The sequence below is a fragment of the Bufo bufo genome, chromosome 4 (assembly GCF_905171765.1).
Source record: "Bufo bufo chromosome 4, aBufBuf1.1, whole genome shotgun sequence".
Lineage (NCBI taxonomy): Eukaryota > Metazoa > Chordata > Amphibia > Anura > Bufonidae > Bufo > Bufo bufo.
Window position 1 is genome coordinate 452,325,286 of NC_053392.1, and position 24,686 is coordinate 452,349,971.

The window sequence follows — 24,686 nt, forward strand, 5'->3', positions numbered from 1 at the left end:
CCCTAGATCTATATAGAGGGACCGTCTTTTTTCAATCAGTCTGACCATGAGTCCCTTGGCACACTCTAGTACAGACCTGGGCAAACTACGGCCCGCGGGCCGTATACGGCCCGGCGGACCTTTTAATCCGGCCCCCGGCATTTTTGTTGCCGCCGCCGCCGCCGGCCCTGTAACAGCACGGAGTCACTGTCCGGAGTGAGGAGGGGGCGGGGCCCGCGGCCGCTCTGCGCTCCGCTCTGCTGCCTGGCCTGCCTGTCTCTTTAACAGAGCAGACCAGTGGCTGCTGGAGCGTGATGCAGCTGCCGCACAGGCAGAAAGAGGAAGGAGGCGGAGCCCCAGCCAGCAGCCACAGCCAAAGCCAAGCAACTAACAGAACTTACAGGTATTTGGTGGGGGTGGGGGGGGCTCATATAGGACAGGGGGACAGTGTGTGCTTTCCTGCCTGCTACTACATCACCCCCCCCCCCCAGGGATTGTGGGGGTCATTAAGGGTTGGACTTGCTGCTGATGTTGAGTGTGCCAGTGTGTGTGTGTCCGTCCCTGTGTGTGTGTGTCTGTCCCTTTGTGTGTGTGTGTGTGTGTGTGTCCGTCCCTGTGTGTGTGTCTGTCCCTTTGTGTGTGTGTGTCTGTCCCTTTGTGTGTGTGTGTCTATCCCTGTGTGTGTGTGTTTGTCCCTTTGTGTGTGTGTGTGTGTGTCCATCCCTGTGTGTGTGTGTTTGTCCCTTTGTGTGTGTGTCCCCGTCCCTGTGTGTGTCCGTCCGTGTGTGTCTGTCCCTTTGTGTGTGTGTGAGTGTGTCTGTCCCTTTGTGTGTGTCCCCGTCCCTGTGTGTATGTCTCTCCCTGTGTGTATCACCTTGCCCACAGTGTTCCTATGTCTTGACGCAGCTGCTTCAGAACGTTCTGTGCGGGGAAGAAGATGGAAGAGGAGGCAGCGCCAGCATGGAGTCTGTGCGATAGACACAGGGAGGCACACTAAGGACGAAGGTAACACTTCCACATGATCTACACTAGTGTTATCTGTGGTTTTACATAGGACTGCAGGTAACACTACTACATTATTTAGCACTAGTGTTATCTGTGGTTTTACATAGGACTGCAGGTAACACTACCACAAGGTTAGCTCACACAGGGCGCCTGAACACCTAAGGCCGGCCCTGGCTGCGCACCCCAGCGCCAAGGGATGACTGATGTAATATGCCTCTTATATGTGGAGAGCGGTGATGTCACAGATGTAATATATTACTTATAAGTGATATATTACATCAGTGACATCACCACTCTCCACACATAAGTAATATATTACATCAGTGACATCACTGCTGTCCACATATACCGGTAAGTAATACATTACATCAGTGACATCACCGCTCATCACATATATGTGGAGAGCGGTGATGTCACTGATGTAATATATCGCCTATATGTGGACAGCGGTGATGTCACTGATGTAATATAACATTATATGTGGAGAGCGGTGATGTCACTGATGTAAAATATCACTTATATGTGGAGAGCGGTGATGTCACTGATGTAATATAACATTCTATGTGGAGAGTGTTCATGTCACTGATGCAATACAGCGCTCCAGATGGCGACCAAAATGGTCGCCAATGCGCCTTAAAATTTGCAGATGGCGACAAGACTTGTCATAGGCTACAGGCCTGAGGTCTATTTGGTAGTGAAATCCCAGCGCAGGCAGGCATGATGATGTCATCACGCCCGCCTGTGCCAGGACGCGGTGATTTTATGCAGTATTGAGTTTAGCCTTTTGGCCCGGCCCTCCAAAATATTTTCAGTTTCTCATGTGGCCCCATCGAAAAAATAATTGCCCACCCCTGCTCTAGTAGATACTTATCCCATTCAGTACCAAAAGTCATATCGTCTTTGAAAGAGTTGTCAAAACGAAGTCTTAGACCACGAGGTACAATCTGTTCCTGTACATAAATTTCCAAAAAAATGGCATCCAGATGGTGTTGTATCCCATCAGTTATAAGTTTTTCCAGTTTATAAAATAGATCTAGTAATGATTTTTCATCTATTATACTTGCGTTTTCCGCTTCGGCGGTTGTAGTTGTGCTGTATTTCCCTTGATTCCTGGTGTGTTCAAAGATCAGGCGTTCACGTTGCTCGATCCTATTCAGGATATAATCCATGTCTTCTATTAGTTGGTCAAGGTCCTCTTTGGAACTTTTTAGTAAATCCTATGTGCTGCTCACACAATCTGGAGTATCCAGAAACGAAGTCTTTTGTCAAGGACAGATCTAGATTTCCCTCCGGAAAGAGGGAAAAGAAGGGGGGTGGAGAGAAGCGCACAATAGGGTAATATTGTTTACACAAACAAATAAATATAGTGGGATTTATCCACACTCACCTTGTAGTGTTGTGCTTAGATAGGCACAACTCTACTGTAAACTTGGTAATAGTAAGGTCTTTTGTCCAGGGATGCAGCCGCAGATGGTTTATTCTTTTCGGTGGGGTGTCCACTCCCCCAAAAAAGAAAATTTCAATATAAAAGAAGAAGGAAGGTCTCTGCCTCGGCGCAAAGTCACTGGAGAAGACAATCTTGGTGCAAGAGTAATTCTTGGTTTTAATAGAAACAACGCGTTTCGGGGATTACAGACTCCCCTTCATCAGGTTTCATATTGATGCAATGGGTGTAACACAAAAGTAGATATTTATAGATAAAACACATCAAAAAACCGCCAAAGAGACGCACCTGGGTGATGCCCCCTAAGGGGAGGGGCCACCCCCAGGTGTCATCCGATGTGCAGCTTCAGTTTTTGTAAAGAAAACAGACATGTAGACATATCATTGTTTTAGGGGTTTAGGACTAAAATCGCCGTTCGGTTAATACAATAAACTTTGTTTTCAGTTGATTTATTTATACTATTATTCAAAAGAAACTCTGTCATGTGATCGCAAATACAAGCGGGTCACATGACCTGAGAGACCGGAAGCGACAGCATCCTCTAGTGATTGTTTTCATCTCCCATCACTAGGGGGAGAAAAACCAGCTCCCCGCTCTCGACACAGGGTAAGTTGCGCATGCGCAAGGATTGTTTCAGAGCGGCCACAGAGCGGCCACTGTTTCATTAGAACGCTATATCTAATGATACCATTGGCTAGCCCTGTGGAATTAATATGCAGAGCATGCCACCATTTAATCATTTATTTTTCCACAATTTTATCCGAATATTACTCAATTATTTATTCTTTATCAAAATCTTTATCAATGTCTTTTATCCGATTTCTTTTTATTCCAATTTTTATCATTATTCTATATTATCATTATTTTTTATCTTTTTTAGCTATATGATTCATTATCTTACTATGAGCCATTTGGTATTATAATATCCACCAGAGTCCTGATAAATAGCGACAGCCTGTACAAAATATACACCAACCTATGGCCAGGATCGCTGTAAAAACCTAGTACCGGCAAAAGAATCAGGTGACACAGTGTTCAGTGGCCGCTCTGAAACAATCCTTGCGCATGCGCAACTTACCCTGTATCGAGAGCGGGGAGCTGGTTTTTCTCCCCCTAGTGATGGGAGATGAAAACAATCACTAGAGGATGCTGTCGCTTCCGGTCTCTCAGGTCATGTGACCGCTTGTATTTGCGATCACATGACAGAGTTTCTTTTGAATAATAGTATAAATAAATCAACTGAAAACAAAGTTTATTGTATTAACCGAACGGCGATTTTAGTCCTAAACCCCTAAAACAATGATAGGTCTACATGTCTGTTTTCTTTACAAAAACTGAAGCTGCACATCGGATAACACCTGGGGGTGGCCCCTCCCCTTAGGGGGCGTCACCCAGGTGCGTCTCTTTGGCGGTTTTTTGATGTGTTTTATCTATAAATATCTACCTTTGTGTTACACCCATTGTATCATTATGAAACCTGATGAAGGGGAGTCTGTAATCCCCGAAACGCGTTGTTTCTATTAAAACCAAGAATTACTCTTGCACCATGATTGTCTTCTCCAGTGACTTTGCGCCGAGGCAGAGACCTTCCTTCTTCTTTTATATTGAAATTTTCTTTTTTGGGGGAGTGGACACCCCACCGAAAAGAATAAACCATCTGCGGCTGCATCCCTGGACAAAAGACCTTACTATTACCAAGTTTACAGTAGAGTTGTGCCTATCTAAGCACAACACTACAAGGTGAGTGTGGATAAATCCCACTATATTTATTTGTTTGTGTAAACAATATTACCCTATTGTGCGCTTCTCTCCACCCCCCTTCTTTTCCCTCTTTCCGGAGGGAAATCTAGATCTGTCCTTGACAAGAGGTGGCAGATAAAACGGCAGGAAAACCTGTCTAAACAGATGGGTTGTACCCAAAGTGAAGTGGGGCAGTTTGATGCAGAGCGGGAGGCTTTGGAGGCACAACTGCAGTTGGCCCTGAAAAAGAGTCTTCAATGCTGAGGGGACAATTTGTAAAGGTCCAAGGTGTCGGTGATGTTCCTGGAGTTCCAGAGGAAAAGTCTTCAGTAGAGCGTGGGACTAATCGTCCGGAAAAAGATGGGATTCAAGGCCAAGGTGTTTCCCATCATGGCAACCACTGCATTGAGGAGTCTGCATGTGATCGTGGCTACAGGGCAGGAGGTTTCCAAGATCCAGAAGAAGAAGATCTAGAAAGATGATGACCTCAGGGGAGATGTTCCTGGAGCATCCTCATATCCTGGGACTGCAGAACCTGTGATGTCAATGGGTAAGAGCGTTTGTTGTTGCTTGTGTAGCAGACAAAGTGAAAGTGAGCATGGCTATGGAGGTTGGGCATGTTGCTGACCAGTGCTCTGGTACCTTAGAACCTGTAAACTGTGGTGTCAGCTGGCGGCAGTCGCTATGCGCCGAGACGGTAGGTGTTAAGACACCGGGACTAGAGACTGCTACAAAAATGTATGACATTGTGGTGAATAGCAGTCCAGTCCAAGTGTTGTTGGACGCAGGGAGCCAGGTGATTCTGGTACATGCCAGCTTGGTAGCTGGGGACTATGTGTTGGACAAAATGCTAAGTGTGCTGGACATTGATGGAGATAGCAAGAGCTATCCTGTGGCTCTCACTGAGTGTGAGACTCTAGTGGGAACTGGCACTTATGAGCTTGGAGTTGCAAATACGCTCATGCATGGTGTAATGTTGGGCTGTGATTTCCCCTTGTTCTTGGGAAATGGAAACACTTCTGCAGCATGAGTCAAAATTTCTGCAGAACTTGTGCCTATCTCTTTAAATGAAGGTGTGAGGGAGATGAACATTGAACACAATGGTTTAAGCGAAATGACCATTGAAAACAATGGTGCAGATAAGGTGCAAAGTGAACATGTCAAGTTAACAGAAAGGCCTAATGAAAATGTGAAGTTATGTGAATATATAATTGTGATGATGATGATGACACCCCTGCTGGTAAAGAGTTAGGTGATTTTGAAATGCTGATTGATAATGTTGGTAGCACAGAGCTGAGGGAGCCCACTGTAGTAAATGTGCAGGAAAGTGTGGCAGTGTTAGAGGGTGTGGCAGTGTTAGAGGGTGTACCATACGTACCAGGTGTGGATAAGCAGTCTCCATAGTGTTCCATGGTTAGTGAGCTCATGTGCAGTGTTGATGAAGATGTTGTAATATACAATGCGAACCAGGCAAATGAAAGAGGGCCTGAGCGGGTTCAGGACATGAACCTGATTAAGTGGGGAGAAGTCAGCATAGTGTCTGAGAACTATACCCATGCAGTGAAAGAATTCTTTCTACTCTTTCACACATAGTATCTCTCTTTTTCCTTACTCTCTGAATTTTGATCTTGGCTTCTGGAACTCTTTTCATAATATGTATTTATACAATCGACAGGCTCTACTTTTGGATTCTTTGGCTCCCGAACATGCTCATGCCCTTTCGTGGACTGCTGCAGCTCTTGACTGAACTGTTTGCACAGTTGCTTCCAGCCATGGTCGTGTCCAGACCCTTTCTCCTTTGCTTTGTGGAGCTCCTTCAGCAGAGCATGCTTGCCCCCGCTCGCTTCTTTTAAATGCATCTGGTTCACTTCTTTTTTGACAGTTTTTATAGCATTTCTCCAGATTTGCTAGTTCTGGAACGTTCAGAAGTTCCATTTCGACACTCTTCCTTCTCTTCAGAAGTGGTTTTCTCAGGTTTCCTCTGCTTCTTCATTAGCTTTTTCCACTTTGGCAGACTCTCTTTCAGCCTCTTCTTTGGTCTCTGCAGCATCTGAGGATTTCTCCCACTCCAACTCATCGGCCTTAGCTTCTTCAGCCTTTGTCTCTTTGGAGTCTCCATTCACTTTGTTAGCCTTCTCATCCTTCTCGGAAATTGCATCATATATCTGCACTCTTAATTCTTCCTTTTCTTTCTCATTGAGGTTCGAGGCACTGGGGATATTGGGGTCCTTATCAGACTCTTCATCTTCCTCTTCTGGCATTCCCTCCAGAGGGTCACCCAAGACATTTTTCTCCATTCGGGCAAGCTCCAGGAGAGCCATCCCATAGTAGTAGACAGCATCTGCATACTGGTCATCCATTTCCCCGTATTTCTTCCTCAGAAGGAAAAGCGTCGGCGATGGAGCTGATGTCTTTCATGGCCAGGTCCTGGCTACTCACTGCCATGAGTCTCTGGGCTTCTTCATCCATATCAGCCCTTTCAACTTGTTCAGCAGAAACTTCCTCCATCTTCTCTGCCTCGGCCGGCACCGCACTGCAGCGCCACCATCTTCAGACCCATTCTCAACAGGTGCTGACTTGGCTTTCTTTGCCTCTTCTACCTGGTGCTTCAACTGTTTCATCTGAACATCATTTTTCTCTGGTCTTTATACTGCTTTGCGCCTTTCATCTTCAGTTGCATTAGCACATCCTTCAGAAATTGCAGTATTATCCAAAGGCCTGTCATTTTGCCCAACAAATAAAATCAATGAATTCGATCTTTTTTTAGACCTTAACCGGTTTATTAAAAAACTCACTCTGAAACGACATTTTAAAATGTTAGAGAACACAACAAAAAAACCCAGAACAATAACCGATACCATTCCAATATCTGATGGAGATGAAGTGAAAGCCATTCCATCAGGCCTTAAACCACCGTCCAGTTTCTACCCCATACACCATAAGGGTAACTTCTTGGACACTTTTTATTCCCTAGTGTAATAAGTCGGTCAAATTTAGGAAAATTAGTGTGTGATCTAAAAATAGACAGTTCTGCATAGCAATCAGAAATTTTTACCCCTAGATCTATATAGAGGGACCGTCTTTTTTCAATCAGTCTGACCATGAGTCCCTTGGCACACTCTAGTAGATACTTATCCCATTCAGTACCAAAAGTCATATCGTCTTTGAAAGAGTTGTCAAAACGAAGTCTTAGACCACGAGGTACAATCTGTTCCTGTACATAAATTTCCAAAAAAATGGCATCCAGATGGTGTTGTATCTCATCAGTTATAAGTTTTTCCAGTTTATAAAATAGATCTAGTAATGATTTTTCATCTATTATACTTGCGTTTTCCGCTTCGGCGGTTGTAGTTGTGCTGTATTTCCCTTGATTCCTGGTGTGTTCAAAGATCAGGCGTTCACGTTGCTCGATCCTATTCAGGATATAATCCATGTCTTCTATTAGTTGGTCAAGGTCCTCTTTGGAACTTTTTAGTAAATCCTATGTGCTGCTCACACAATCTGGAGTATCCAGAAACTAAGTCTTTTGTCAAGGACAGATCTAGATTTCCCTCCGGAAAGAGGGAAAAGAAGGGGGGTGGAGAGAAGCGCACAATAGGGTAATATTGTTTACACAAACAAATAAATATAGTGGGATTTATCCACACTCACCTTGTAGTGTTGTGCTTAGATAGGCACAACTCTACTGTAAACTTGGTAATAGTAAGGTCTTTTGTCCAGGGATGCAGCCGCAGATGGTTTATTCTTTTCGGTGGGGTGTCCACTCCCCCAAAAAAGAAAATTTCAATATAAAAGAAGAAGGAAGGTCTCTGCCTCGGCGCAAAGTCACTGGAGAAGACAATCTTGGTGCAAGAGTAATTCTTGCTTTTAATAGAAACAACGCGTTTCGGGGATTACAGACTCCCCTTCATCAGGTTTCATAATGATACAATGGGTGTAACACAAAAGTAGATATTTATAGATAAAACACATCAAAAAACCGCCAAAGAGACGCACCTGGGTGATGCCCCCTAAGGGGAGGGGCCACCCCCAGGTGTCATCCGATGTGCAGCTTCAGTTTTTGTAAAGAAAACAGACATGTAGACATATCATTGTTTTAGGGGTTTAGGACTAAAATCGCCGTTCGGTTAATACAATAAACTTTGTTTTCAGTTGATTTATTTATACTATTATTCAAAAGAAACTCTGTCATGTGATCGCAAATACAAGCGGTCACATGACCTGAGAGACCGGAAGCGACAGCATCCTCTAGTGATTGTATTCATCTCCCATCACTAGGGGGAGAAAAACCAGCTCCCCGCTCTCGACACAGGGTAAGTTGCGCATGCGCAAGGATTGTTTCAGAGCGGCCACAGAGCGGCCACTGTTTCATTAGAACGCTATATCTAATGATACCATTGGCTAGCCCTGTGGAATTAATATGCAGAGCATGCCACCATTTAATCATTTATTTTTCCACAATTTTACCCGAATATTACTCAATTATTTATTCTTTATCAAAATCTTTATCAATGTCTTTTATCCGATTTCTTTTTATTCCAATTTTTATCATTATTCTATATTATCATTATTTTTTATCTTTTTTAGCTATATGATTCATTATCTTACTATGAGCCATTTGGTATTATAATATCCACCAGAGTCCTGATAAATAGCGACAGCCTGTACAAAATATACACCAACCTATGGCCAGGATCGCTGTAAAAACCTAGTACCGGCAAAAGAATCAGGTGACACAGTGTTCAGTGGCCGCTCTGAAACAATCCTTGCGCATGCGCAACTTACCCTGTATCGAGAGCGGGGAGCTGGTTTTTCTCCCCCTAGTGATGGGAGATGAAAACAATCACTAGAGGATGCTGTCGCTTCCGGTCTCTCAGGTCATGTGACCGCTTGTATTTGCGATCACATGACAGAGTTTCTTTTGAATAATAGTATAAATAAATCAACTGAAAACAAAGTTTATTGTATTAACCGAACGGCGATTTTAGTCCTAAACCCCTAAAACAATGATATGTCTACATGTCTGTTTTCTTTACAAAAACTGAAGCTGCACATCGGATAACACCTGGGGGTGGCCCCTCCCCTTAGGGGGCGTCACCCAGGTGCGTCTCTTTGGCGGTTTTTTGATGTGTTTTATCTATAAATATCTACCTTTGTGTTACACCCATTGTATCATTATGAAACCTGATGAAGGGGAGTCTGTAATCCCCGAAACGCGTTGTTTCTATTAAAACCAAGAATTACTCTTGCACCATGATTGTCTTCTCCAGTGACTTTGCGCCGAGGCAGAGACCTTCCTTCTTCTTTTATATTGAAATTTTCTTTTTTGGGGGAGTGGACACCCCACCGAAAAGAATAAACCATCTGCGGCTGCATCCCTGGACAAAAGACCTTACTATTACCAAGTTTACAGTAGAGTTGTGCCTATCTAAGCACAACACTACAAGGTGAGTGTGGATAAATCCCACTATATTTATTTGTTTGTGTAAACAATATTACCCTATTGTGCGCTTCTCTCCACCCCCCTTCTTTTCCCTCTTTCCGGAGGGAAATCTAGATCTGTCCTTGACAAGAGGTGGCAGATAAAACGGCAGGAAAACCTGTCTAAACAGATGGGTTGTACCCAAAGTGAAGTGGGGCAGTTTGATGCAGAGCGGGAGGCTTTGGAGGCACAACTGCAGTTGGCCCTGAAAAAAAGTCTTCAATGCTGAGGGGACAATTTGTAAAGGTCCAAGGTGTCGGTGATGTTCCTGGAGTTCCAGAGGAAAAGTCTTCAGTAGAGCGTGGGACTAATCGTCCGGAAAAAGATGGGATTCAAGGCCAAGGTGTTTCCCATCATGGCAACCACTGCATTGAGGAGTCTGCATGTGATCGTGGCTACAGGGCAGGAGGTTTCCAAGATCCAGAAGAAGAAGATCTAGAAAGATGATGACCTCAGGGGAGATGTTCCTGGAGCATCCTCATATCCTGGGACTGCAGAACCTGTGATGTCAATGGGTAAGAGCGTTTGTTGTTGCTTGTGTAGCAGACAAAGTGAAAGTGAGCATGGCTATGGAGGTTGGGCATGTTGCTGACCAGTGCTCTGGTACCTTAGAACCTGTAAACTGTGGTGTCAGCTGGCGGCAGTCGCTATGCGCCGAGACGGTAGGTGTTAAGACACCGGGACTAGAGACTGCTACAAAAATGTATGACATTGTGGTGAATAGCAGTCCAGTCCAAGTGTTGTTGGACGCAGGGAGCCAGGTGATTCTGGTACATGCCAGCTTGGTAGCTGGGGACTATGTGTTGGACAAAATGCTAAGTGTGCTGGACATTGATGGAGATAGCAAGAGCTATCCTGTGGCTCTCACTGAGTGTGAGACTCTAGTGGGAACTGGCACTTATGAGCTTGGAGTTGCAAATACGCTCATGCATGGTGTAATGTTGGGCTGTGATTTCCCCTTGTTCTTGGGAAATGGAAACACTTCTGCAGCATGAGTCAAAATTTCTGCAGAACTTGTGCCTATCTCTTTAAATGAAGGTGTGAGGGAGATGAACATTGAACACAATGGTTTAAGCGAAATGACCATTGAAAACAATGGTGCAGATAAGGTGCAAAGTGAACATGTCAAGTTAACAGAAAGGCCTAATGAAAATGTGAAGTTATGTGAAATATATAATTGTGATGATGATGATGACACCCCTGCTGGTAAAGAGTTAGGTGATTTTGAAATGCTGATTGATAATGTTGGTAGCACAGAGCTGAGGGAGCCCACTGTAGTAAATGTGCAGGAAAGTGTGGCAGTGTTAGAGGGTGTGGCAGTGTTAGAGGGTGTACCATACGTACCAGGTGCGGATAAGCAGTCTCCATAGTGTTCCATGGTTAGTGAGCTCATGTGCAGTGTTGATGAAGATGTTGTAATATACAATGCGAACCAGGCAAATGAAAGAGGGCCTGAGCGGGTTCAGGACATGAACCTGATTAAGTGGGGAGAAGTCAGCATAGTGTCTGAGAACTATACCCATGCAGTGAAAGAATTCCTGGCCGGTCTGACCATCCCGAAGGAGCATGCAGAAGAACGTGACCATGCTGAAGCAGAGGCTCGTGAAATTGAGACCAAAGCACACTCTCTGGAAGAGGCCTTAAAATGAAGACTTAGTTAGAAAGGCTTAACAAGCAGCTGCACACTGAAATGGGAGCAGAGCTTGAAGATGAAAGGAAGCAATGTTCATTGGATGTAGCAGCTAGAAAGAAGCTCAAGATGTATCTAAAAGACTTAGAGGGACAAATTGACTCTGGAAACAAAAATAGAGAAGAAGCCATCAAACAACGGTGTAAATTGCAGGTGCAAATGAAGTATAACCAGAAAGAGTTGGAAGACACTAGAGCATCCAGGGATAAAATTTTAAGTCAGTCAGTCTAAAGAAAATAAAAAGAAACTTAGAAGTCTGGCGGACAGGATCCATATGCAGGAGGAGCTTTCTGCTGCAGAGCGTGCCAAAAAGCAAGCCTTACAGGAAAGAGATGAATTGGCCAACGACAGACTGAGAAAGGCTACTCTCCAGATTGACCAGATGAACGCTGATCTGAATGCAGAACGTTCAGAAGAATGCCCATCAGCAATCGACAAAACAAGGAGTTCAAAACAAAATTGCAAGAATTGGAAGGCTCTGGCAAATAGAAATGCAAGGCAATCCATCACAGCCTTGGAAGCAAAGATCACACAACTGGAGGAACAGCTTGATACTTAAACAAAAGAAAGACAGCCTGCAAGTAAACCAGCCCGTCGCTCAGAGGAAAAGCTGAAGGATGTGCTAATGCAACTGAAGATGAAAGGCGCAAAGCAGTATAAAGACCAGGCAGAGAAAAATCATGTTCAGATGAAACAGTTGAAGCACCAGGTAGAAGAGGCAAAGAAAGCCAAGTCAGCACCTGTTGAGAATGGGTCTGAAGATGGTGGCGCTGCAGTGCGGTGCCGGCCGAGGCAGAGAAGATGGAGGAAGTTTCTGCTGAACAAGTTGAAAGGGCTGATATGGATGAAGAAGCCCAGAGACTCATGGCAGTGAGTAGCCAGGACCTGGCCATGAAAGACATCAGCTCCATCGCCGACGCTTTTCCTTCTGAGGAAGAAATACGGGGAAATGGATGACCAGTATGCAGATGCTGTCTACTACTATGGGATGGCTCTCCTGGAGCTTGCCCGAATGGAGAAAAATGTCTTGGGTGACCCTCTGGAGGGAATGCCAGAAGAGGAAGATGAAGAGTCTGATAAGGACCCCAATATCCCCAGTGCCTCGAACCTCAATGAGAAAGAAAAGGAAGAATTAAGAGTGCAGATATATGATGCAATTTCCGAGAAGGATGAGAAGGCTAACAAAGTGAATGGAGACTCCAAAGAGACAAAGGCTGAAGAAGCTAAGGCCGATGAGTTGGAGTGGGAGAAATCCTCAGATGCTGCAGAGACCAAAGAAGAGGCTGAAAGAGAGTCTGCCAAAGTGGAAAAAGCTACTGAAGAAGCAGAGGAAACCTGAGAAAACCACTTCTGAAGAGAAGGAAGAGTGTGGAAATGGAACTTCTGAACTTTCCAGAACTAGCAAATCTGGAGAAATGCTATAAAAACTGTCAAAAAAGAAGTGAACCAGATGCATTTAAAAGAAGCGAGCGGGGGCAAGCATGCTCTGCTGAAGGAGCTCCACAAAGCAAAGGAGAAAGGGTCTGGACACGACCATGGCTGGAAGCAACTGTGCAAACAGTTCAGTCAAGAGCTGCAGCAGTCCACGAAAGGGCATGAGCATGTTCGGGAGCCAAAGAATCAAAAAGTAGAGCCTGTCGATTGTATAAATACATATTATGAAAAGAGTTCCAGAAGCCAAGATCAAAATTCAGAGAGTAAGGAAAAAAGAGAGATACTATGTATGAAAGAGTAGAAAGAGTATAGATGGATTAAGCATTATCTACTGGGTAGAAAGTCAGTGTTTGTCACAAACCGAGCTCTGCTGGCCTGGGTGTGGCAGAATAAAGGAAAAAGTGCCACACAGGCCACATCTTCCAGTGAACAAGGTGCGATGTGGAAAAATGCTCAGACCTTCGGTCTGAAGAAGAGGGGGGGGGGGGGATATGTGGTGATGTGTACAGTAAGTGCTGGAATGTGTGTATATCCCACCCAGATACCTCAGCAGGGTGAGATAAATAAAATCCAGAAAGCTACAGGGGTTTCAGCAAAGCGTAGTTTGCTGAGACAGTTTTTTCTACATTTTGTTCTGGGTTGGTTTTCATTTGGACTGGTTGATAAGTTTGGTAGTGGGATCTGCCAGTCCACACCCTTCCAGTACGTGTGTTGTCTTTTGCGAGGTGATCGCAGGTGAGGTCTGCTGTAATCAAGGAGGGATAAAACCAACCCTCTGTGTGTCAGTCTGGGGAGAGAAGAATTTGAAACAGAGGCCTACAAAGGCTCTGGGTGGTCTCAGCCAGGAGGGCTGAGGGGCCATGAGGCTACGTTTAGCGAGATCTCTTCCCTGTCTGGACTTGTGTTCGGTAAGCTGTTCTTAGAGGTGAGTCAGGGAAAAGAACTGTGTATTAGTTGGAGCTCAGAGGGCAGGTGTTAATTTTTGATGCTTATGGTGCCAAAATAAAGCACCAGTTTGGACCTTAAATCCTGTTGTCTGCGAAGAAGTCTGTGATTGCGACCCCGTAAAAGCGAGTGATCCCTTACAATATATATATATATATATATATATATATATACAGTACAGACCAAAAGTTTGGACACACCTTCTCATTCAAAGAGTTTTCTTTATTTTCATGACTATGAAGGCATCAAAACTATGAATTAACACATGTGGAATTATATATATAACAAACAAGTGTGAAACAACTGAAAATATGTCATATTCTAGGTTCTTCAAAGTAGCCACCTTTTGCTTTGATTACTGCTTTGCACACTCTTGGCATTCTCTTGATGAGCTTCAAGAGGTAGTCCCCTGAAATGGTCTTCCAACAGTCTTGAAGGAGTTCCCAGAGATGCTTAGCACTTGTTGGCCCTTTTGCCTTCACTCTGCGGTCCAGCTCACCCCAAACCATCTCGATTGGGTTCAGGTCCGGTGACTGTGGAGGCCAGGTCATCTGGCGCAGCACCCCATCACTCTCCTTCATGGTCAAATAGCCCTTACTTTCAAAGTTTTCCCAATTTTTCGGCTGACTGACTGACCTTCATTTCTTAAAGTAATGATGGCCACTCGTTTTTCTTTACTTAGCTGCTTTTTTCTTGCCATAATACAAATTCTAACAGTCTATTCAGTAGGACTATCAGCTGTGTATCCACCTGACTTCTCAACGCCACTGATGGTCCCAACCCCATTTATAAGGCAAGAAATCCCACTTATTAAACCTGACAGGGCACACCTGTGAAGTGAAAACCATTTCAGGGGACTACCTCTTGAAGCTCATTAAGAGAATGCCAAGAGTGTGCAAAGCAGTAATCAAAGCAAAAGGTGGCTACTTTGAAGAACCTAGAATATGACATATTTTCAGTTGTTTCACACTTGTTTGTTATGTATATAATTCCACATGTGTTAATTCATAGTTTTAATGCCTTCAGTGTGAATCTACAATTTTCATAGTCATGAAAATAAAGAAAACTCTTTGAATGAGAAGGTGTGTCCAAACTTTTGGTCTGTACTGTATATATACACACACTAATAACATCTTCATATTCCTATTCTTAATGCTAGCCACAGATCCATTGGCACATACTAGGTACATTAATTATTCATTATTAACTGATAAACAGTTCCTGATGTATCACACTTATCGTCCTTTACAGCTTATATAAGTTACAAAACAAATCTCTAATGCTATGGCCATAGGTCTTTCCTACGCGGACACACACATAGAATTAGGGTACCAAAGACTTAGGCTACTTTCACACTAGCGTATTTTGCGGATCCGTCATGGATCTGCAAAAACGCTTCTGTTACAATAATACAACCGCATGCATCCATCATGAACGGATCCGGTTGTATTATGTCTTCTATAGCCATGACGGATCCGTCTAAGGGCTCTTTCACACTTGCGTTGTCCGGATCCGTCGTGCACTCCATTTGCCGGAGGTGCCCGCCGGATCCGTAACAACGCAAGTGAACTGAAAGCATTTGAAGACGGATCCGTCTTCAAAATGCGTTCAGTGTTACTATGGCACCCAGGACGCTATTAAAGTCCTGGCTGCCATAGTAGTAGTGGGGAGCGAGGGAGCAGTATACTTACAGTCCGTGCGGCTCCCGGGGCGCTCCAGAATGACGTCAGAGCGCCCCATGCGCATGCGACACGTCATCCATGCACGTGGGGCGCCCTGACGTCACTCTGAAGCGCCCCGGGAGCCGCAAGGACGGTAAGTATACTGCTCCCCCGCTCCCCACTACACTTTACCATGGCAAACAGGACTTTAGCGTCCTGGAAGCCATGGTAACCATTCAGAAAAAGCTAAACGTCGGATCCGGTAATGCGCCGAAACGACGTTTAGCTTAAGGCCAGATCCGGATTAATGCCTTTCAATGGGCATTAATTCCGGATCCGGCCGTGCGGCAAGTGTTCAGGATTTTTGGCCGGAGCAAAAAGCGCAGCATGCTGCGGTATTTTCTCCGGCCAAAAAACGTTCCGTTCCGGAACTGAAGGCATCCTGAACGGATTTCTCTCCATTCAGAATGCATTGGGATAATCCTGATCAGGATTCTTCCGGCATAGAGCCCCGACGACGGAACTCTATGCCGGAACCCAACAACGCAAGTGTGAAAGAGCCCTTAAACACCATTGAAAGTCAATGTGGGACGGATCTGTTTTCTATTGTGCCAAATTGTGTCAGAGAAAATGGATCTGTCCCTATTGATTTACATTGTGTGTTAGGACAAAACTGCATGCAGCGTTTTGGTGTCCGCCTCCAAAGCGGAATGGTGACTGAACGGAGGCAAACTGATCCATTATGAGCGGATCATTTTCCATTCAGAATGCATCAGGGCAAAACTGATCTATTTTGGACCGCTTTTGAGAGCCCTGAACGGATCTCACAAATTGAAAGCCAAAACGCTAGTGTGAAAGTAGCCTTAAAAAGTTATTTCTGAACATTTAACACAAGTGCCGTTCTGATCATTGCAGACACTTGGGCGCTTCTGTCTTGCCAGTGCCATAAATTACCATCCTGACACTGCTCTCTTTTCAAACTCATACTCAGAACGCCCCTGACACATTTCAGGAGCTCTGATGTCTACAATCTGCAAGCTCTTACTATACTAAGTCCTACAGATTTTGACTGTAATCTGCTCAGTTCTAAAACTTCCAAGAGAATGTTGCTCGATTTTACCCCACCCACAGTTTGTAGCAGATTTGCACAACTCATGCAACCACTAATAATCTGCCCACAGATTATCAGATTCCTGAAAATGCCCGGGTTACGATTGGGAGTATCGGTACCAAACTACCCTCTCTATGTAACACCCTAGCAACAATAAGCATATTCATTTGCTCAAATCCCACTTCTATCACCAAGTGTTTCAAAACGTGAACATTTGAGAATGAAGAAGTTTACGTGGGCTAATTAAATAAATATGTATACTAAGTGTGATTAAATATAAGATAACACTGACAAATCACATAGAATAATAAAAAATTTATAGTCATCACTTTTATGGGGTAGGACTCCGGTCGCCATGTGTGTACAAGAGATAGGGCAAATCAATACTTGTCTCCTACTTAGAATGAAATCTTCAATGGAATGCACACTAATTTATGTGTGTAACAGAGTTTAAACATTTTAGCCCCTCCTGCAGTGTACCACACACATATCTCTAAGATACCCACTTCTCAGGAAAGTGACCTTAGCACAATGGGGGATGGGTATAATTTAACTATGATTAGAATGTATGTGAGGCGGCTCACTAAGACCCAAAAAATGGAATAAGGTGCTCAATCCAGACAGAGCATACCCAACGCTTGTATTAGGGAATAGAGGATTGTAAGTACAGGGATGGCACTCTAATCATAGATTGTGTATGGAAAAGTATATTTATTATGAGATGGCCTGGTAAGTAAAATGGTAACAGTGTACAATAACAAAAGATGCACAATAATAAAAGTTGATAGTTGATAAAAACGAAGATTCTAAATATAAAAGGATTAAATGTAATACAATGTAATATTAAGAATTATAATATAATAAATTGTAATATAATATATAGAATCTTCAGTTGAATGGTAAATCCTGGGAAATAAGAATATAGAAACAGTATATATATGTAAACGGTTTATGAAAGACTCTATGAACATTTTTTTTCTAGGTATTTTTATCTTTTTATCTGTTTAAGAAAGACTCTATGAACATTTTTTTCCAAGTATCTTTATCTAGACAATTACTTTTTATCTAGGTATCCTCTATATTTTTATTTTTATTTCTATATACTACTTATCTACTATTTTTTCCACTACATATATGAGGGTTCCTCTTGTAAAATAAAGACAAAAACTATAATACCCATCAAATCAACCAACTTGCAAAATCAATCACCTCATTATAGGAGTGATTGACACCATCTATATACCACTCCTAGCCTTATGTATTCTCATTTTCCTATATATTTTTATCCATCTTTTTATATTTTTATTCATCTATTTATTTTCTGACAACCTGTACATTTTTATTCTGGCCACAAACCTAATGTGCCAAACAAAACTGAAATAAAGCAACCAATCGAATATATCAACCTTATTGGCAATGATAATTGGTTGTTAAATAAGTTAATCACTGCCCTATAAATATCACCGCTTCCACTATAATCCTCCACTTACTGATGAAGGGATAGACTCCCGAAACGCATTTAAGAAGCTGAGGATTACTGGAATATTCACTACTCGTAACAGAGTAGGAGAAACACCGTGAACAAGCCTGAAAGAAAGTTCGAGATCACGTGACCGCTCACATCACTCTCCAGATGCGCGAACCACGCCCCCCGGCGTCCTAGGCAACACGAGGCACGCCGCCGACTCCTGAGAATCGGACCGGATCGTAATAGCCTCCCAGGAACAGCCGACTACTATCAAAGAATCCAAGAGAACAAGCGTCGGGAAGAGTAAGTGACCTCTGTAGCCAGAGACAGTGCGGGACGCCGCACTCAGGCACAGAGTCACAGATTGCCATATTTGCAAACCACATTTTGCAAACACATTGAATAGGCGCACCATCGATCCTCTGCTGAGCGGCAATTTGTTATCCATAATATATCCCATAAACTGAGCTACAATTGCACAAAGGGGCAACATTGGATATAAATCCTCTATATAGCGATTATGAAAGACTATCCCATACATCTTATACTTGATTTTATTCTCTGATCAGTGACCACCACTATATGTAAACTGTTTATGAAAGACTCTATGAACATTTTTTTCCAAGTATCTTTATCTAGACAATTACTTTTTATCTAGGTATCCTCTATATTTTTATTTTTATTTCTATATACTACTTATCTACTATTTTTTCCAGGACAATTTTTTCCAGGACATCCATCACCTCTCACCTAGTGGTGATCATCTATCACTCTACAACTTTTTCATTTATTACAATTTTTTTTATTTATTACATTTATTAAAAGGGACAACTTTTACTCACATTTTATATCTATCTACCAGATCTCACAAACACTAAAATATAAATAAATTAATACCTTGTACCCAAATTAAGAGTGTGCCTGCTTATCCTTTATCTTTCTGTAATTTCATGTCTCTGACTGGGTGAGTCAGATCAAGCAGCTCAGCACCTCTACCATTTACCTGAGCGGTAGAGCCGTCTATTCCACTTCTTTACTTTGATTATCAACTTTTATTATTTGCATCTTTTGTTATTGTACACTGTTACCATTTGGCTTACCAGGCCATCTCATAATAAATATACTTTTCCATACACAACCTATGATTAGAGTGCCATCCCTGTACTTACAATCCTCTATTCCCTAATAAAAGCGTTGGGTACGCTGCGTCTGGATTGAGCACCTTATTCCATTTTTTGGGTCTTAGTGAGCCGCCTCACATACATTCTAATCTCAGTATCCAATTTACCCATTGGCTGAGCTCCTAATCTCTAAAAAATGGACATATGGGACTGTATGGAAAAGAAATCTAAAACAATAGAGACATACACATTTGACTTAACAGATGATTTCCTCCCACTAAATTCAACAAACAGATCCAACTCTGAGATTTTCAGAGAATTAGAGAAACTCCTACACAAACAACTCAGACAAAAATGGGAGATCAAATCACTAAACCAATATTTATTAAAAGGCCTGATACCAAAGGGATTAATGTTGATTAAAGACCCAGCAGAAGATCTCTACAGTGAAACATTCAAACAAGAATGGAAAGGGTTTCTACAAGCACAATCATGCATACTAATCCAACTGATAATCAAAAGACGGTCACAGATCCTAGAGGATACTATTGATCAAATTTCCAAATTAAAAGGAATAATAGACAAGATACTAAAAGATAAGTCGTTTAATACATGGCAAGAAAGAATCTGCACCAGCTTAGATCATTTAGAAAGAACAATTATAACTAGAAAAAACAAAAAACTAAAACCCAATACACAATCGAGTCAGACCCAGAACCGGTCAAACAATCCGACCAATCAGAGAGAACATCCACCAAATCTCCCTAATAATGTCACGGAAGACCGTCCTGAAAGACAAGGAGATAAACAAATCAGGAGAAATATCCAAGACCGCTATAATATCCCGACCAACAACTATTTTGAATCACTCTCTTCAACTCATTTTTTAGACTAAACCCCACCCCACCACAGAACAAGGATACGTCACTATTCCCGCTCCCGACAAAGACACAAGAGAGCACTGACCCCCACACACAAATACAATCTAAGACACAGGAACAAAACACACAAGGTAAGCCCATCCAGACAACACAGAGAAAGTACACCGAAGAATACCCCTCACTACATTAGGGAACACCGAGAGGAGACACCAATGAACACCCCCGATCACCAATATCACCAACACGAACCACCAGATGACAGATCCACAAAGAGACAACCCACTCAGGACACTAGATCACAGAACACAAAGAAGACAAGAAGGGGCAGACACAAGAAGAAGACAGAACAGATATCACAGGACCTAGAAAACACATCTAATATTATTGTAAATTTAAGTAACACGACCCTCAATGAGACACAACAGAAACTACTAAACAAGGGACTTAAATTTTCCCCTATAACCAAAATGGACAAGTTCAGTGCATACATAGGAATAGAGAAATTTGTGAGGAAACTCTGCCTAAAAAAATATTTCATCAAGAACCCAATATCTAGAGACAATCCCCAACCATCAATCTACAACCACACTGACCTTAAGGTAAAATCTACGAAATATCCAAAACAGGAAATGGGAGACGATATAGTCACATTCCAGAAATGCATAGAGTCAGATATTAGGAAAATGAATCGAAATAAAACACATTTCAACATGACCAAAAGAGAGATTCACGCAATTAAACAATTACAATTGACTCATAACCTAACCATAAGACCAGCAGACAAAGGTGGAGCGATTGTCCTACAAAATACAGAGGACTATACTACAGAATGTAAGAGACAACTATCAGACCTCGATACATACACCACCCTCAGAAAAGATCCCACAGAAGATTTCTATAAAGAACTAGTAGCATTGACACAAGCTGGTAGAGAAAGGGGCATTCTAAACGAACAGGAATTCACATTTATAACCAACTCACAGAACAGAATTCCCATTTTCTACTGTCTACCAAAGATTCACAAAAATCAAACCAATCCACCCGGTAGACCAATAATTTCAGGAATCGGATCCCTCACCTCCAACCTTTCCCAGTACATAGATAGACTATTACAGCCCACTGTCAAATTAATACCATCCTATGTCAAAGATACAACAGACATAGTGAGGACACTGAAACAGATAGAATATCAAAGTCATTGGCTACTGTGCACTATGGACGTGAATTCACTCTACACTATCATCAATCACAACCATGGTACTGCCGCCCTGAGAGAATAATTGCATTATTATCAGACCCTACACAAGGACCAAATAGATTTTTTTAATATAAGGTGTATTGTTCATCCTGACTCACAATTATTTTATGTTAGACCGAGTATTTTACCTACAACAACGCGGTACCGCCATGGGTACCAGGTTCGCCCCCAGCTACGCCAATATTTATATGGCCCAGTGGGAACACGATTACATCACCCCACTGCTGGGGACGAGCCTGGTACTATGGCTGAGATACATAGATGACATTATATTTGTTTGGAGTGACACGAGGGACAAATTGGATGAATTTTTGAAGGCCATCAATGTAAATGACAGAAATATAACACTTACAGCAAATATAAGTGAAACACAAGTAGAATTCCTCGACCTACTGTTTAAAACAACAGAAAACAAACTATACTGCAGTACATATCAAACGCCAGTGATGAAAAACAATTTTATTTTACACTCGAGTTGGCACCTACCAAGCTGGCTATTAAATATCCCGACTAGTCAGTTTAGACGTCTTAAGAGAAACTGCACGTTAGACAGTCAGTTTGAGATAGAAGCAGTGAACTTGAAAAAACAATTTATAGCCAAGGATTATCCAATGACAATAATAGATAGATCCTTGGATAGAGTAAGGTCAATGGATAGAACAATGTTCTTTGACCAAACCACCACAAACACGATTAAAAAGGAAGAAACCCCCAGAATCATCTTACCATACAATGCCCAGTACAAGAAACTTGAGACCAGCATCTATAAACACTGGCACCATATCTTGAGAGATAAAATCATTGGCCAGTCACTATCTGACAAACCGCTGATCACCTACACCAGAGCCCCTAACCTTGGCCTACGATTAGCCCCAACAATAAAAAAGAACACGACTAAACCCAACTCAAGCTGGCAATCTCTGCAGAGCTTTTTTAGGTGTGGCAAATACCATAACTGCAAGATTACAAACTTCCCGAGAAAGACAACCACGGTGAATGCAACCAACAGTACATACAAACACCAGATCCGGGAACATCTCTCGTGCCACTCTGTAATATATATCCTACAATGCCCCTGTTCTAAGCAGTATATAGGACGTACAAAGCGACTACTCAAAACAAGAATATCAGAACACATATCGAACATCAAAAAAGGTTATGAGCTACACTTTGTCTCTAGACACTATAAGGAACAACACAACTGCGACCCGTCATCACTCACCTATGCAGCCATAGAGAAAATTACACGCCAATGGAGAGGTGGCAACCATATAGCGGCTATGTCTAGGTCCGAATCTAGAAAAATATTTGAGTTCAATACAATGATCCCGAAGGGTCCCATTGCAGAGATCGAAATCTTTGGCTTCTTATGAATAGGATCTAATGCCATACGAATGCCATACGAACATAATGAACATATTGATTACTTGGGTGGGGTGCCCCCCTCGGGAATTGGATCGTAGTCTGGCTGTCTATCAGCACTCCGACCCCTCCTCCCAGGTGGGCCCCTCCCCCTTTTTCCACCATCAATACTCCCCTCTCAACCAAATCTGCATTCACAACCTAATCTGCAGTTTGAGTCCATATGTATACCACACTGTATACAAAGCTATTAATATCTGACCAAACCAAAATATTCAATTAAAACTACTATTGATCCCTATTACCCTTAGGCTAATTATCTGACATCTAACTGATGGCTATAGACATATAATTTCTATTGATTCATCTCAGTTTGTCCCAATGGATTTATCTCTATGGTTTTATCTTTATGAATTTACCCTTGCTACAATTTTTAATATAGTCCTTTTATTATATGGTTTGCTTTATAATTTATCTTTTGGATATCTATTTTATATTGTTTTTACAACCATACATGCCATTACATCTGGATCCCACCCCTCACATCTCTAAGTCCAGTACAAATGTTACCAAACACTGGGGGATAACGTCCAAGACCACTCCCCCAATTACTAATTGGATCCAATTAGGTCCATATATCTAGACCAAAGGAAAACAGGCTACTCATTCCCACTGAAGAAGGAGCAGTGTGCTCCGAAACGTGTATGGAGTATTGAGTTAGCCATACTCAAACCAGCTAGCTAAACAAGAAGGCTCCCAAAGTGAAAAAAGCTCCAGAGCAAACTAAATCATTTAAAAGCTGCAGCGTTTTCCCGCCATCAGCCTCCACGTGGAACGCCGATGTTAATCGAGCGGGAGAGCCAGCATGTGCAGGTGACGTCACCGGAAGTGACGAATAGCAACCGCAGCAAATAGACAGAGCGAACAGCCCCGCGAGCGGGAACACCACACGTGGACGCTGTCCGCCCCTCACCTGCCTACCATTAACCATCAGGAGGGTAACGTACCTGCTAATACAGCAGTATTTTACATTACAACCTACCACTACTGGACTACGAATATAAGAATAAGCAAAGTATAACGGGATGTGATTACACCTCATACAGTAGGCACTCACCTCCTATCTTATCTCTGGATACTTTATTTTTGGGATAAGAGGGCAAACTAATCCAGACTGAATCACACTCCCTAAAGAAGGCATCCCTCACCCAATCCACTTCCTGGATACTATTGGACTGGATACTTTTACCTACCCCCAGAAGGTCCGCATGACTTATATAAAGAACATTACCTACGGCTTTTATTGATTACAATATTTTGTATTTTTATATATACTGTATTTTTATATATACTGTTTCTATATTCTTATTTCCCAGGATTTACCATTCAACTGAAGATTCTATATATTATATTACAATTTATTATATTATAATTCTTAATATTACATTGTATTACATTTAATCCTTTTATATTTAGAATCTTCGTTTTTATCAACTATCAACTTTTATTATTGTGCATCTTTTGTTATTGTACACGGTTACCATTTGGCTTACCAGGACATCTCATAATAAATATCCTTTTCCATACACAACCTATGATTAGAGTGCCATCCCTGTACTTACAATCCTATAATTTAAAGAGGACCTTTCACTTGTATAAACTATGTGAACTGAGTATGCTGCCATATAGAGCGGCGCCCCGGGGATCTCACTGCACTTACTATTATCCCCGGGCGCCGCTCCGTTCTCCCGTTATAGGCTCCGGTACCTTTGCTCCTTAAGTTATAGTAGGCGGGTCTTCCCTTGTCCTGTGGGTGTCTCCTTCTCCTAGGCTGCAGCGCTGGCCAATCGCAGCGCACAGCTCACAGCCTGGGAGAAAAAAACCTCCCAGGCTGTGAGCTGTGTGCTGCGATTGGCCAGCGCTGCAGCCTAGGAGAAGGAGACGCCCACAGGACAAGGGAAGACACCGCCTACTATAACTTAAGGTTCTCTACTTTGCGGTGTAGACGTTCCTGGTCAGACAATGAGAGGCAATCCGCTTGCATGGGCTCTTCAGAGGGGGTGGACTGTAGAGGAAAGACCTGCTTCTGGAAGGATGAGGCCAGG

At 42.6% G+C, this 24,686-nt stretch overlaps 2 pseudogenes; one reads left to right on the forward strand and one right to left on the reverse strand.

Moving 5' to 3' along the window:
- Window positions 1-6,053: 6,053 nt before the first annotated feature.
- LOC120999268 lies at window positions 6,054-6,676 on the reverse strand (annotated as a pseudogene).
- Window positions 6,677-11,340: 4,664 nt separating this feature from the next.
- Window positions 11,341-12,764, forward strand: LOC120999269 (annotated as a pseudogene).
- The last annotated feature ends 11,922 nt before the right edge of the window (window positions 12,765-24,686 follow it).